The sequence below is a fragment of the Sorex fumeus genome, unplaced genomic scaffold (assembly GCF_029834395.1).
Source record: "Sorex fumeus unplaced genomic scaffold, SorFum_2.1 ptg000008l, whole genome shotgun sequence".
Classification (NCBI taxonomy): Eukaryota; Metazoa; Chordata; class Mammalia; order Eulipotyphla; family Soricidae; genus Sorex; species Sorex fumeus.
This window is the reverse complement of record NW_026606065.1, coordinates 9,366,244-9,379,453: the sequence shown is the minus strand read 5'-3', so window position 1 is coordinate 9,379,453 and position 13,210 is coordinate 9,366,244. Positions and strand designations below refer to the sequence as shown.

General features: G+C 39.3%; 1 protein-coding gene across 2 annotated transcripts in view; it reads right to left on the bottom strand.

Annotated features, from left to right (window-relative positions):
* The window catches only part of FILIP1 (filamin A interacting protein 1), a 209,354-nt gene that overhangs the window by 101,638 nt on the left and 94,506 nt on the right, over positions 1 to 13,210 (bottom strand). The window lies entirely within an intron of this gene.

The window sequence follows — 13,210 nt, the reverse complement described above, 5'->3', positions numbered from 1 at the left end:
GTGAACTTACATTTTTTACATTTCTAAGTAAAACCAAGATTCTCCCCTACAGTGCCAAGTGAGTACATTATTCTCACTGCAGGGAAGCCAACTTTCTGATTCTGTTAAAAATACTAAAAATATTTTGCTGAACAATGAAGATCAGATACAAATGCTCTTTGCCAAAATACTGACAATACTACCAGACATTTGAGATTCTGAAACATCACATTCAACAAAGATTCAAATCTGGTCTTGATTTTAATCAAAAAACAACTTGTCTCTTTGCTGCCTCCTAAAACTTGTTGAAGACATACCATTCTCAGCATGGTGACATGAGGTTTCAGCAGGCTGCCCCATTGGGGTGACTTTAGCCTGATATTCCTAAAGATGGAGCATATTAAAGGCAGGTGAGTCATCAAGTTTAAGTCACACAGAGGGCAGGAACAGTAATAAAGCAGGAAAGGTGCTTGCTTTTCATGTGTCCAACCCAGGTTATATTCCTGGCATCCCATTTGGTCCCCAAAGCATCCCCAGGAATAATTCCTGTGTGCAGAGCCAGGGGTAAGTCCTGAGCATCACCAGATATGCCCACAACCCACCATAAAAATCATACAAAATAACTAGAAGCCTCATTCTTCAGAATCACAGAGATTGTACAGTTGGCCTTAACATGTGACAAAGAATTCACTTAGGATAGCAAAAGTAATCTTTAATGAAAAAATGATAAAATATATTCCCGTAGGAGAACATATTATACTTGGTTATTCTAGGTGATTCTATCTGAACTGATGTTCTGAACTGCATTCTCAATGGAATTATGGTATTTGTGGTTAAAGATGACAGAAATGTAGAATCACATTATTGTCATTAAGACTATTATAAATATTTGGAACTGATAATGTTCATTCAATGGAAATTTATCTAACAAAAGACATTTTCTCTAGGTTGCAGAGCATTATAGAATATACAAATCGTATGACATTCTGAGATCAACATCATTTAACAAGACACTGACAATGACATATCCAGACATTTTTCAGGAACAGATTAATGTGGAAAAAAAAACAGAAGACACAATCCTGCTTTTCAAATTGTTTTAGGCAACAGACAAAAATAAAGACACAAAACACTTAAGGAATGTGTATGTATGGAATACTATGATTTATACCAAAGCATATAGACATACCAAAATAATGTTGGATATCACGGGGAGAAAGACAAGTAATTAGAAAAAAGATTTTAGAGTGGGAGGAGGCAACCTTTCGGCTCTCTCTAAAAGAAATTTTATGAAAGGTGAGGATAAGGGAAAAATAAATAGGTGTAGTATAGAGGACAGTGAAAATACTCTATGATGCTGATAATACTGATAACACTACCATGTCATTATACATTTTGTAAACTCATAGAATGTACAAAACTTAGCTAGAATAAATTCTACAATAAATCATGGGCCCTGAATAATTAGGATGTGCCAAGGTAGGTTCACTAATTGTAATACAACACTCAGTTGGAGGGTATTGATAATGGGGAGGTTCTGCTTTAATAAGTTATCTCTTTGCCTTTCTTACAGTTTTACTGTAAACTTAGAACTGCTATTTGTTTTTATTACCTTTGTTTCTAAAAGGTAAGACCATCTGCTCCGCCCCATTCAACAGAACCACCTCTGCTTGTGAACATCAGCCTTATCAGTGAGACACACAGTGACAGAACGAATGGATTTGGCTATATTGCATGCTTGGTCCCTAGGGTTTCTTTCAGCTCATACTAAGTGTAAACTGTGATGATAAACAACCACTTCACTGACTTCAACTACATGAATCACATGTTCCAGTATGATTCTACCCATGGCACGTTCAATATCACAATCAAGGTTGAGAACAGGAAGCTTGCAATCCATGAAAAGTCCATCTCCATCTTCCTGGAGCAAGATTCTGCCAACATCATACGGGGCGATGCTGATACTGACTATGCTGTGAAGTCCACAGGTGTCTTCATTTAACTGGAGAAGTCTGGATCTCACTTGAAAGGTACAACCAAGAGGCCCATCCTCTCTATGCGTTCTGCTGATTCCCCATGTTTATGATGGGTAAACCTTGAGAATCATGACAACTCCTTCCAGATTGTCGGCAATGCCTCTCGCAGCATCAACTTTCCACTTTCCACTTTCCAATATTCCACTTTCTCTTTTGTTCTTGCTTTGTATCCATTTATACAACCGTAACTCCAGATCCAGTTCTATAAAATGTGTCTTCCCTTTCATATTTGGGCTTCCAAAAAGACTGATGCCATTTCAAACACACGGTCTTTTTGCTTGGTCTCCCTGGTCAAGGTCATCTATTATGACTGTGGAACGTGGAAATGTTCATGAACAAGTCCACACCATCACTGCCACCCAGAAGACCATGGATGGCCTCTCTGGGAATCTGTGATAGGATGGCCACAGGGCAGCCCAGAACATCAGCCAGCCTTTAACTGACATGGCTGTGGTTAAGGTCATTCCAGAGTTGAATGGGCAGATTACTAGCATGGGGTTTTGTTTGCCCACTCACAATTGTATGACCTGCTTCCTAGAGAAAGCGGCCAAATAAAATAACACCAAGAATGTGGTGATGTAGGCATTGCAGGGCCCCTATAAAGAATCCTGAGCTACACTGAGGACCAGGTTGTCTCCTTTGACTTTTATAGTGACAGGTCTCCCAAAGAGGAATAGAAAGAGCTATGCTTGGAATATCACGTTTCACTCAAATGAGAGAAAGAATCCGGAGTTCTGACATCCGTCGACGATCAAGAATCAGGGACGCTGTCTCATTTGCCAAGATGTCGAAAATCAGATGGGCTGGTCACGTAATGAGATTTAAAGACGACTGCTGTTACAGACTGGATTCCACGGGATGTCAAAAGACCGCGTGGCCGCCCACCTACCAGATGGTCAGACTTCTTCGTCAAGATCATGAACGATCGGTTTGAGGCCCTTCATGTTCCCGGAGTGAACAGATGCCATTGGGCTACACTAGCACGCGACAGGGACAAATGGAGACGTTACTGGCGCCCGCTCGAGCAAATCGACGACTAACGGGAAGTTAAGTGATTAAGTGATGTTGGGGCAAGTATGGCCTTCAATGACCACTTTGCTCATTTACCCTTAAGCTCATTTCCTGCTTTGAGAGTGAGTTAGGCTATAGCAGCAGGGTAGCAGTCCTGAAGGTCCACATGACCTCTAAGGAATAAGAGCTCCAAGAACAGTAGCTCCAGAAAGTGCTAGAGGAAGAGAGAGGCCTTAGCTTCTGGGAAGTCCTCCAACTCATCCAACACATGGAGCACCTTTTGACTACAACATCTTCCACTCCAGATCCTCTGAAGAAACAAGGGCTTAAGAAGTCCTACATTGTCATGTATCATGTCACTCTTATGCTCAGAAATTTACAAGAGATATCTAGAAGCTATCAGATAGAAATTTAGAGTTCTCATGTCAATAAAGAACTCTCACTGCCCCCAATAAAGTTATGAAAAAAAGAGAAAAAAATCAACGAGGTTTATAAAAGAAGTATAGGAGAGAAAAAGAACAAATACTTGTACTTATTTTTTTCTTTTTCAAGAAGGGCTGGAGCAATAGCACAGGGCTGGAGCGATAGCACAGCGGGTAGGGCGTTCGCCTTACACGCGGCCAACATGGCCGACCCGAGTTCGATTCCTCCACCCCTCTCGGAGAGCCCGGCAAGCTACCGAGAGTATTCGATATGCCAGACACAGTAACAACAAAGTCTCCAATGGAGACGTTACTGGGCCCGCTCGAGCAAATCGACGATCAACGGGAGGGCCTTTACCTTTACCTTTACCTATTTTTTTCTTATAATTTTATGCCTTATAATTACGTCCAGGTAGATTAAATACAAAGGAACAACAACAAAAAAAGAAGACAGTTTTGAGACTTTGATAGCATTTGAGATGGTATTGTGTCAGGATATGTATCAGGATTGGGGAAAATGCAGAGATGCCCAATTAGATAGATATGATCATGTTAGTCGTGTTAATTACCACTGTAGTAAAAAATTTTGCAGACAAGTCTGAACAATTTAAATTTCTATCTGATAGCTTCTAGATATCTTTTGTAAATTTCTGAGCATAAGAGTGACATGATCTTAGAAACGCTTGAGAAGAAGTGGTCTGGCAGCAGTTATTGACCTTCTAGCCTACAACCCTCATATTTATTAAATGATAGACTTGCTGTCCACTACAAATCTTACCACCATCCTAGGAGGTTTCAACATTCAGTGTGATATTGAGCCAATATTTAACTTTTTTTTTTTACTTTTTGGCGTCACACCCGGCGATGATGCACAGGGGTTAATCCTGGCTCATGCACTCAGGAATTACCCCTGGCGGTGCTCAGGGGACCATATGGAATGCTGGGAATCGAACCCAGGTCAGCCACATGCAAGGCAAACGCCCTACCCGCTGTGCTATCGCTCCAGCCCCACCAATATCTAACTTTATCATTCCTTGACATCATTAATCCTCATTAATTTCACTTCCACTCCTAAAACCACATCCAAGAACTTGCAATAGTTAAATTGCACCACACAAAAACCTAAACGAAAAGAGTCCCAGTTCTAGTCTCTACAGCCCTCTCCTGCCTATCTTCTATCGATCTTTTTGTTTTTCCTGATATTTCTTCTCACCCAACATATTCCACTTTCTCTTTTGTTCTCGCTTTGTATCCACTTATACAACCAAAACTCCAGATCGAATTCTATAAAATGTGTCTCCCCTTTCATGTTCAGGCTTCCAAACAGACTGATGCCATTTCAAACACATGGCTTCTTTGCTTGGGTAAGCCCTCAACTCCATTCATCAATTTCCCTTTTTGTCTATGTTCATATTCACCTTTATTGCAGGCAGGCAGTAGGGAAAGGGTACTGGCCGTGAGTTCTTAGGACATAATCTAGATGGGATTACTCCATTACTAGCCCTAAAATCGTTATTACCAGGACCCACTTAGTGGACACAGGAAGTAAGACCTAATTAGACCTTTAACATGGCATCTGCACAGGCACCAGAGAAAGCTGGACCCACCTTCTTGAGAAGCTCCAAAAGAAACAAAGCATTGTCTTAAGGAAATGAAAGAGAAGCATCAACTGCTCCAAATCCCCACTGGCAACTACCTTCGCAACAGACTGGGGGTGGAGGAGGATGGACAAGTGTACAAAAAACTAACTTGGACAAAGGAAGAGCATGTACAAGTGTTGGTAGCCCATGTGGATAGGTACATGTTTACTGCACATATACCACACACATCTCCTGTGACCCTCTGGAGATGTGTACTTCTGGTGCTCTCTTCACATCTGGAGAAGTCTATATTATCTCTTGAGCATGTCTCTCTCGCTCTTTCTCTTTCTCTCCTCTCTCTTTCTCACTCTTCTTCCCCTTCCTCAAAATATCTAAATAAAAACTGCATTTACTTCACTGTTCATCTACTCCTGAAATTCTTTTCTGTGAAGACAAGGTAACGGACCTGGAAAGTCTGAGTAAAGTCTAGGACTTACTTTCCCATTTCCTGCAAAGAACAACTTCTCACTCCAACCTGAGTCCATTGTTCCCCCAAGAAATCGGATGGCAGGGATCATCTGCCGTGCTAGGTAGAACAAGTGGGATTTAGATATATCCTGGCAGTTGCCTAGTAAGGCTGGTGAGATGTGAGAGTTGAGGTGCAATGCAGGGGATTACCACAGATTTACATCATCCTAAATCTCCCAGGCATTTCCTGGGGTGATGTAGGCAGAGAGAGAGTAAGCTGTAGATTCCTTCCTGAGACTGCTGTCTCCTCCCCACTTCACGTAAGTAACCCGGGGGACCTCAATCACTGGCAACATTTTCCTCTAAGATTCCCCTCAGCCATGATATAACATAGGTATAGATAAAATTGTCTTTTAGATCACCACTTAGTCTAGGTCTTCAGAAAATTATATATATATATAAAATGTATATATACATATATGAAAAGTTGAGGTTTTAGGGAAATCTCCCTCAACTGTCTACCCCACCCACAAATACTACAAGCATCAACTTTGTCTTTTTCCATTTTTGCTTCTTTCCTCTGTATCATTATATAAAAGACCTCCCTCCAGTTCAAGATTATCTCCCAACCCATACATTGTCTCCCTCTTTTCTGCCTTTTCCAAGATTTTGCTAAACAAAAATTATTTTTTTCTATATCCTTAACTATGTTTATTTTTGGTTCTATAGCACCTTAATCATCAAACACAATAAAGTTCTTTTCATTGCGAAAATTCTTCTTTGACCTGAGTTTCCCTCTAGCTGTGATCTTTCTCCTTCCTTTCTTATCCAAAGTTCTCTAATTAATATCCATCTTGGCTAAGTTTATTAATTATGACAATCTCAGAAGTTATAAAATATATTTATTATACAGAGAAGAAATAAACTACAAAGACTAAGATACAAAGTCAATGCTAATAAAGTCAGTTATTAAACCCTTGATTTTCTAACACTTGACCATAGAATTTGGAATTCATTCAAGTAGCATTGTTTCAGCCTATTGCTTTTGAATAATCCCATGTTTCCCTTCAAGCCCCAAAGTAGAAGAAAACATCAGAAATTCAAATCAAAATGAGGAGGAAGAAGAAGGAGGAGGAGGAGGAGGAGGAGGAAGAAGAAGAGGAGGAGGAAGAGGAGAAGGAGGAAGAGGAGGAGGAAGAGGAGGAGGAGGAAGAGGAGGAGGAAGAGGAGGAGGAGGAGGACAGGGAGGAGGAGGAGGAGAAGGAGAAGAAGAAAATAGAAAACTAAGAGGAAGAAAGAAAATCTGGTTTCTGTGTGTCAAAAAAATCTTAGCTCATCTACCTAATGCTTGCCCTCCCCCACTAAAAGAATATTGTAAATTCCTATATTTTTACCAGCATATTATTAGATTTCTCTAGTGCCCTTCATTTTTCAGCCCTCTGAAAACAGGCTAAAACTCAATTTAACTGCTGTGGCTAACATTCTAACAACCTCTCAATTCACCAATTTAAAGAATACACCTTATATTTAATGTTAATTGAATATCCTTCATATTCAACTGAAATACCCTATTTATTTGACAAATCCAACCTCAATCTTTGTGTCAGTTTTCATGATTCCCTTGGTTTCTTTATCACTCTATTCCTCTGGGACCCTCATACATTCTGAATGTTGTTTTTCAGATGTCTCATTTAGAGATTCCAAAGAGAGGGGTTGTTTAATTTGCATCAAACACATCTCTAAAGAGGCAAGACTATTCTATCTTATTTGGTTTGATTCTGTTTACTTTGGTTCCAAGACTTGCCTTTGCATCTCTGAAACCTACAAATTTCTCAACGTATAATTCTTTTTTATTTTAATTGGGGCCACCCCCAGTAGTACTGTGCCATGTCAAGGATGGAACTCAGGGCCTCCCACATACTTCACACATGCTCTTATTACTTTGAGCTATCACCCCAGCCCCCAAATATAATTATTTAAGTCTGTGTGTGTGTGTGTTTTGCTTGGGCTAGAACCCAGAGTACCATACATGCAAGTTTTGTGTTTTACCACTGAACTATATCTTCTACCCCTCGAGATCTCATTCTTTAGTGAAATTTTTATGTATTTTTGAAGATGTTTGCAATTGTTTCCTCCTTTGTGCTTCAAAAATTTGCATTACAATTACCCTCTAAAATACTCATTCCTTTAGCTTAATCATTCAATAAATCAGCTCATGAGCTTTGCTTTTCGGTCTTATAGAATATCCAAGAACTAAAACCAGGCTTGGCAGGTTTTAGCTATGAGTGTTATTATTATTCATCTGTGCATTCCTCAGATCTTTTACACTGCAATTTTTCTAAAATATTATTAAATCAGTTGATTTATAATTAATGAACGAATTTAAGAATTCCTGAGTATTTTGGTTTTGTTTTGTTTTTTGAAACCACACCCAGTGGTGCTCAGGGGTAACTCATGGTTCTGCATTCATGGATAAGCTCTTGGCAGAGGAACCATTTGGGGTGCCAGGGATTGAGCTTGGATTGGCTGTGTGCAAGGCAAATACCTTACCAACAACACTATCTCTCCAACCCCAAGAATTAGTGAGTGATAATAAGAAGAAGAATGGATAGAAGGTTTACCTGGAGGGAGATGAAGAGAAAGGCAAGTCAATATTTAAAAAAATAGCTAAGAATTTCAGAAGAAGATAAAAGAAGTAATGGAGAACATTCCACAGCTACATCATATACTTTGTACCCGATCTTTGAAATATATCACCTTTGTCTGTCGGACACCCACATGGATATGTCTCAATGTGTCAAAGACTTTGTCTCTAATAATCTGGCATGAAAGCCAAATGGTAATGTGGTACATTACTGAGTGACATTATCTACTTTCTCTGAACCTCTAAACACCAAGATAGATTACAATAACGGCAAAGGGAAAATGAGAAAAACTCAACTTGAAGTTGCTTTTTTTCTAAAATATATTCAGGTGGATATATCAAGGAACTTTACTACATAAAATGAATAATTTTCTTTTGCGTCAAGAAAATTGTTACTCGTTTCCTGTCTTTGAATCATTTTAAAAGAATAGCTTAAGCCAAGTTTTCTATCACTTGATCACTTGACATCCCGTTACTCATTGATTTGCTCAAGCAGGTGCCAGTAACATCTCCATTCATCCCTGTCGCGTTCTAGTGTAGCCCAATGTCATCTGCTCATTCTAGGAACACGAACAGCCTCAAACTGATCGGTCAGAGTCTTGACGAAAAGGTCTGACCATCTCGTAGGTGGGCGTCCACGCGATCTTTTGACATCCCGTGGAATCCAGTCAGTAATGGCTCTAGTCCAGCAGACATCTCCAAATCTCATTACGTGTCCAGCCCATCTGATTTTCAATGCCTTGGAAAACGAGACAGCGTCCCTGATTCTTGATCGTCGACGGAGGTCACAACTCCAGATTCTTTCTCTCATTTGAGTGAAGCGTGATACTCCAAGCATAGCTCCTTCAATTCCTCTTTGGGAGACCCGAATAGTGTTCTCATCCTGTTTGCGTAGGGCCCAGATCTCTGAGACATATGTTAATGCAGGAAGAACAGTGGAATCGGAGAGATGTGCCCAGAGCTGGAGGTTCTTCATTCTCTTAGCTATTTCTTTGATGCTCTTGATGGCATTCCAAGCTACTCTCTTCCTCATGCTCAAGTCAGGTGTCAGGTGATTCGTTATGTTGACTTCTTGACCTAGGTACACATAACTGTTGCATTTGGAAATGTTTATTCCATTGAGAGCGAATGGAGTGTCAGGAACGAGACCATTTCCCATAAACATTGTCTTCGTGAGATTCAGCTGTAGTCCAACCTTTCCACATTCATGGTCGAAGCTGGTCGCATTTGTGCTGCTTGGCTAATGTTTGGTGTTATTAGAATGATATCATCAGCAAAGCGGAAGTGGTGTAGTTTCCAACCGTCTATCCTCATTCCCATTCCTTCCCATTCCAGTCGTCGCATGATGTTCTCGAGGGTGGCACTGAAGAGTTTCAGCGAAATGGTATCACCCCTCTCTTGACATGGATGATCACTACCTTGTAGAATGGTGAGATCCTGGTAGTGAATCCATAATACAGCTCACAGAGGATGCTGATGTATTGAGTTTGAATTTCCTGTTTGGCTAGGGCTTCGATGACCACTTCCATCTCAACAGAATCAAAGGCCTTTGTTTAAATCAATGAACATTAGACAGAGCAGCATCTTGAACTCCCGAGAAACCTCAATGAACTTGGTTATCCCGTGGATATGGCCGATCGTGCTGAATCCTTTTTGGGACCCAGCTTGCTCGCATGGTTGTCCTTGTTACTTGTTTCCTATCTTTGAATCATTTTAAAAGAATATCTTAAGCCAAGTTTTCTATATTATGACTTTTTTATGTGAGTACCATTTCCTTTGAACTTTTATCATTTTTAATACAACTCAAAAGACTGGTTTCTTTAAAGTGTTATTTTGGGATAGATACAAAAGAAAGTTAACCATGATACCCATTTGATGGTCTAGGTGTAGTTTTATTATTTTCAGTATAGTCTGGGAAATATGTAACTAGTTTTCCACCCAGAGAGTAAAAAGTTCCAATTGATTAGAAAGTGCTTGTTATTAGAAATAATCAACAAAAGAAGTGTAATAATGGAAACCATCCTAACTACTTCTTTGTAGGCAATGAAAGACATTCATGGCACTGAAATGACAGACTTGTATCTGCATCTGTATCTACAGTTTGAAAAATTTGGAAACTATCTATCATAGAGAGACAAGAGTACTGATGGCATCAATTATAGGTAAAACTCATTAAAATGCAACTTCATTTAAATAAGTGTGTGTTTTATTAAAGGTATGCTTTAGAAATTCACTGAATACTTAGTGAACTAAAAAAGCAAACCCAAATTTGCAAATTTTGTAGAGTCAATATTTATAATGAAGTTCATCTGTTTAAAATGCAATTCAATAAATTATTATAGATCACACAACTGGTTCCAAAGTGTTGTTTAAGATATAAAAGGAGGGGCTGGAGCAATAGTACAGCGGGTAGGGTTTGCCTTGCCCGCAGCCGACCCGGGTTCGATTCCCAGCATCCCATATGGTCCCCTGAGCACTGCCAGGAGTAATTCCTGTGTGCATGACCCAGGAGTAACCCCTGTGCATTGCCAAGTGTGACCCAAAAAGCAAAAAAGTAAACAAATAAATTAAATTAAATCTAAAAGGATTGGATAAGGCACATCAAAGGCAATGGCTAATTTCGATTGTTTATAGAACCTTGGAACAGCACCTCCAGAATAAGCCTACCTTAGTCATACTCAGCTACCCTACAGAGGGAAGGCAATCATTGGTCTTTGGAAGGCTGGGAGTCAATCTAGTCAACATTTTTTACCCTCATATCATATCCCTTGTCTGGCACATAGTTGCCACATTTTTACCAACTCACTGACACTTACCAATGTCAAGTGCTTCCCACTCTTAACTACAACAACAACTCGAGCGGGCCCAGTAACGTCTCCACTGGAGACTTTGTTGTTACTGTGTTTGGCATATCGAATACTCTCGGTAGCTTGCCGGGCTCTCCGAGAGGGGCGGAGGAATCGAACTCGGGTCGGCCATGTTGGCTGCTTGTAAGGCGAACGCCCTACCCGCTGTGCTATCGCTCCAGCCAACAACAACAATACACACAGAGTCTCATGTGACAATGCTAATAAAAGATAACTGTCTACTATAAGTTCACTTATCTACAGTTCTAAAAACAAAAACAATCTTATTTTAAACAAACCTAAAATCAAAAAGTGCATATTTTCAAGTATATATTCATACACAGATACATGAGTCTATATATTAAATAGTTCATAGATGAACTACTTTACATATAAATTATCCATTCCTCCTTCCCTCTTAAGAGAGCCTGGCAAGCTACCGAGAGTATCTTGCCTGCACAGCAAAGCCTGGCAAGCTACCCGTGACATATTTGATATGCCAAAAACAGTAACAATAAGTCTCACAATTTGTTGTGAGACTTTACTGGTGCCCGCTCAAGCAAATCGATGAACAACGGGAGGACAGTGCTACAGTGCTACTAGTTTCTTAATTTCCCCTTCCTTTACTGCATCAATCCCAACATTTAGTACTTTTTCCTTAATTATTGAGTCTCAACATTGCATCCACAAAGTAAGGTAAGCTATCTGATACAAGATTCATGAAAAGCAAAAAGCCTTCTGGCTAATTTTATTTAGTGCCTAGCACATTGGAGCTGATACTTTGCATGTCTGGGCTCTGGAAGCATATCTGGCAACACTATGAACACGCAAATCACATGAATCTTAAATACTTTCCAGAATCCACGGAGATAAACAGCCTTCCTCAGAGATTAAGCCACCAGGATTGGAAAAGTTTATGGCATTGCTTTGTGTGGATTCCCAAGGTAACTATTGTACCTTCCACCTAGGTCAAGAGCTGTTGACTACAGACAGCTGTAAAAGTTACTGTAGGATATTCTTCCTACTTACATAAATGTTAATAGACAAAACATTAGCCACATTGCTGGGAGTGGTAAAGCTAATTTTAGGAACTGGTGCTCTGGAAAATTTCATCTTTTGCTGTGAAATGAAATGCGATTTTTCTCAGCCATAAATGGTAAGCTCACTCATGTTTGTTTGTCTTTTTAAACTTGAGTTTTGCATGTTTTATATTTCTCTTTACCCAAGGGGTTTTCTTATCTATGTGCACAGACCGATGAGAACAGGAACAGTTCATGCTAGACCACCCTAGTTTGGGGTGGGTCATAAATAATCTCTCTGAGGCTAACAGCACTCGCGAGCCAACAAAGGGTTCATTTCATGCAACTGTTAGTATTTCCTTAGAATCTCATGCAAGCTAAGAGCCGGACAAAAACAGAAAATGAAAACAGCCATTCAACTCGTAAGTCATCTTCTCTTCAAGAAAAGAGAGGAAAGAAAAGAAAGGGCCATTGTTTCCCCATTTCCAGAAATACAATTGTCCAGTCCTTAGAAACTCAGTTAAATCTCAACTCCAAATTGTATTCTTGGTAACTTAAACTTAATTAATATACACTTCATGAGAGACCAGAGGTTTATTGAAACTCAGAAAGTTGTGAGAATGGGCAGTGGAAAGAACACTGCACCAAGAAAAAGGAAGACAGGGATGAATCTAGACAAGACCTTAACCTTTTGGGCCTCAGTTTCCTCATTATATTTCCTCAAAATATAAATAATAATATTAACTGAGTTTCCTCAGTTTCCTCATATATTTCCTCAAAATATAAATAATAATATTAATATTGAATAAAATAATAGGCTTTAAATGCTTTGTTAAGGTGTTAGAGTTTCATAATGCAATTCTCTGCTTATTTGAATTCATCTTAACTCTGATGACATATAAAATTAAAGATGAAAGTTAGGAAAAAAAGAATAAAAGATCGATTTAAACAAAGACTTTTTTCTTTCTCTCTTTCCTTCTTTTTAACTTTCTTATTATTCTCCTTTCTGAAAAACAAAAGTAACCTTAATTGTGGCATCCAATAATTATTACTTTTCTACAGTTTTCAACCATAGTCAATGATGAAATTAGATAGCCTCATTAATTATCTAGTACTAAATACAGGGACTTGTATCAAATTATTACCAAAACCATATCATGAAGACATTTTGTCCTCAAGTTGAAATTGACATCTACTAATTTATT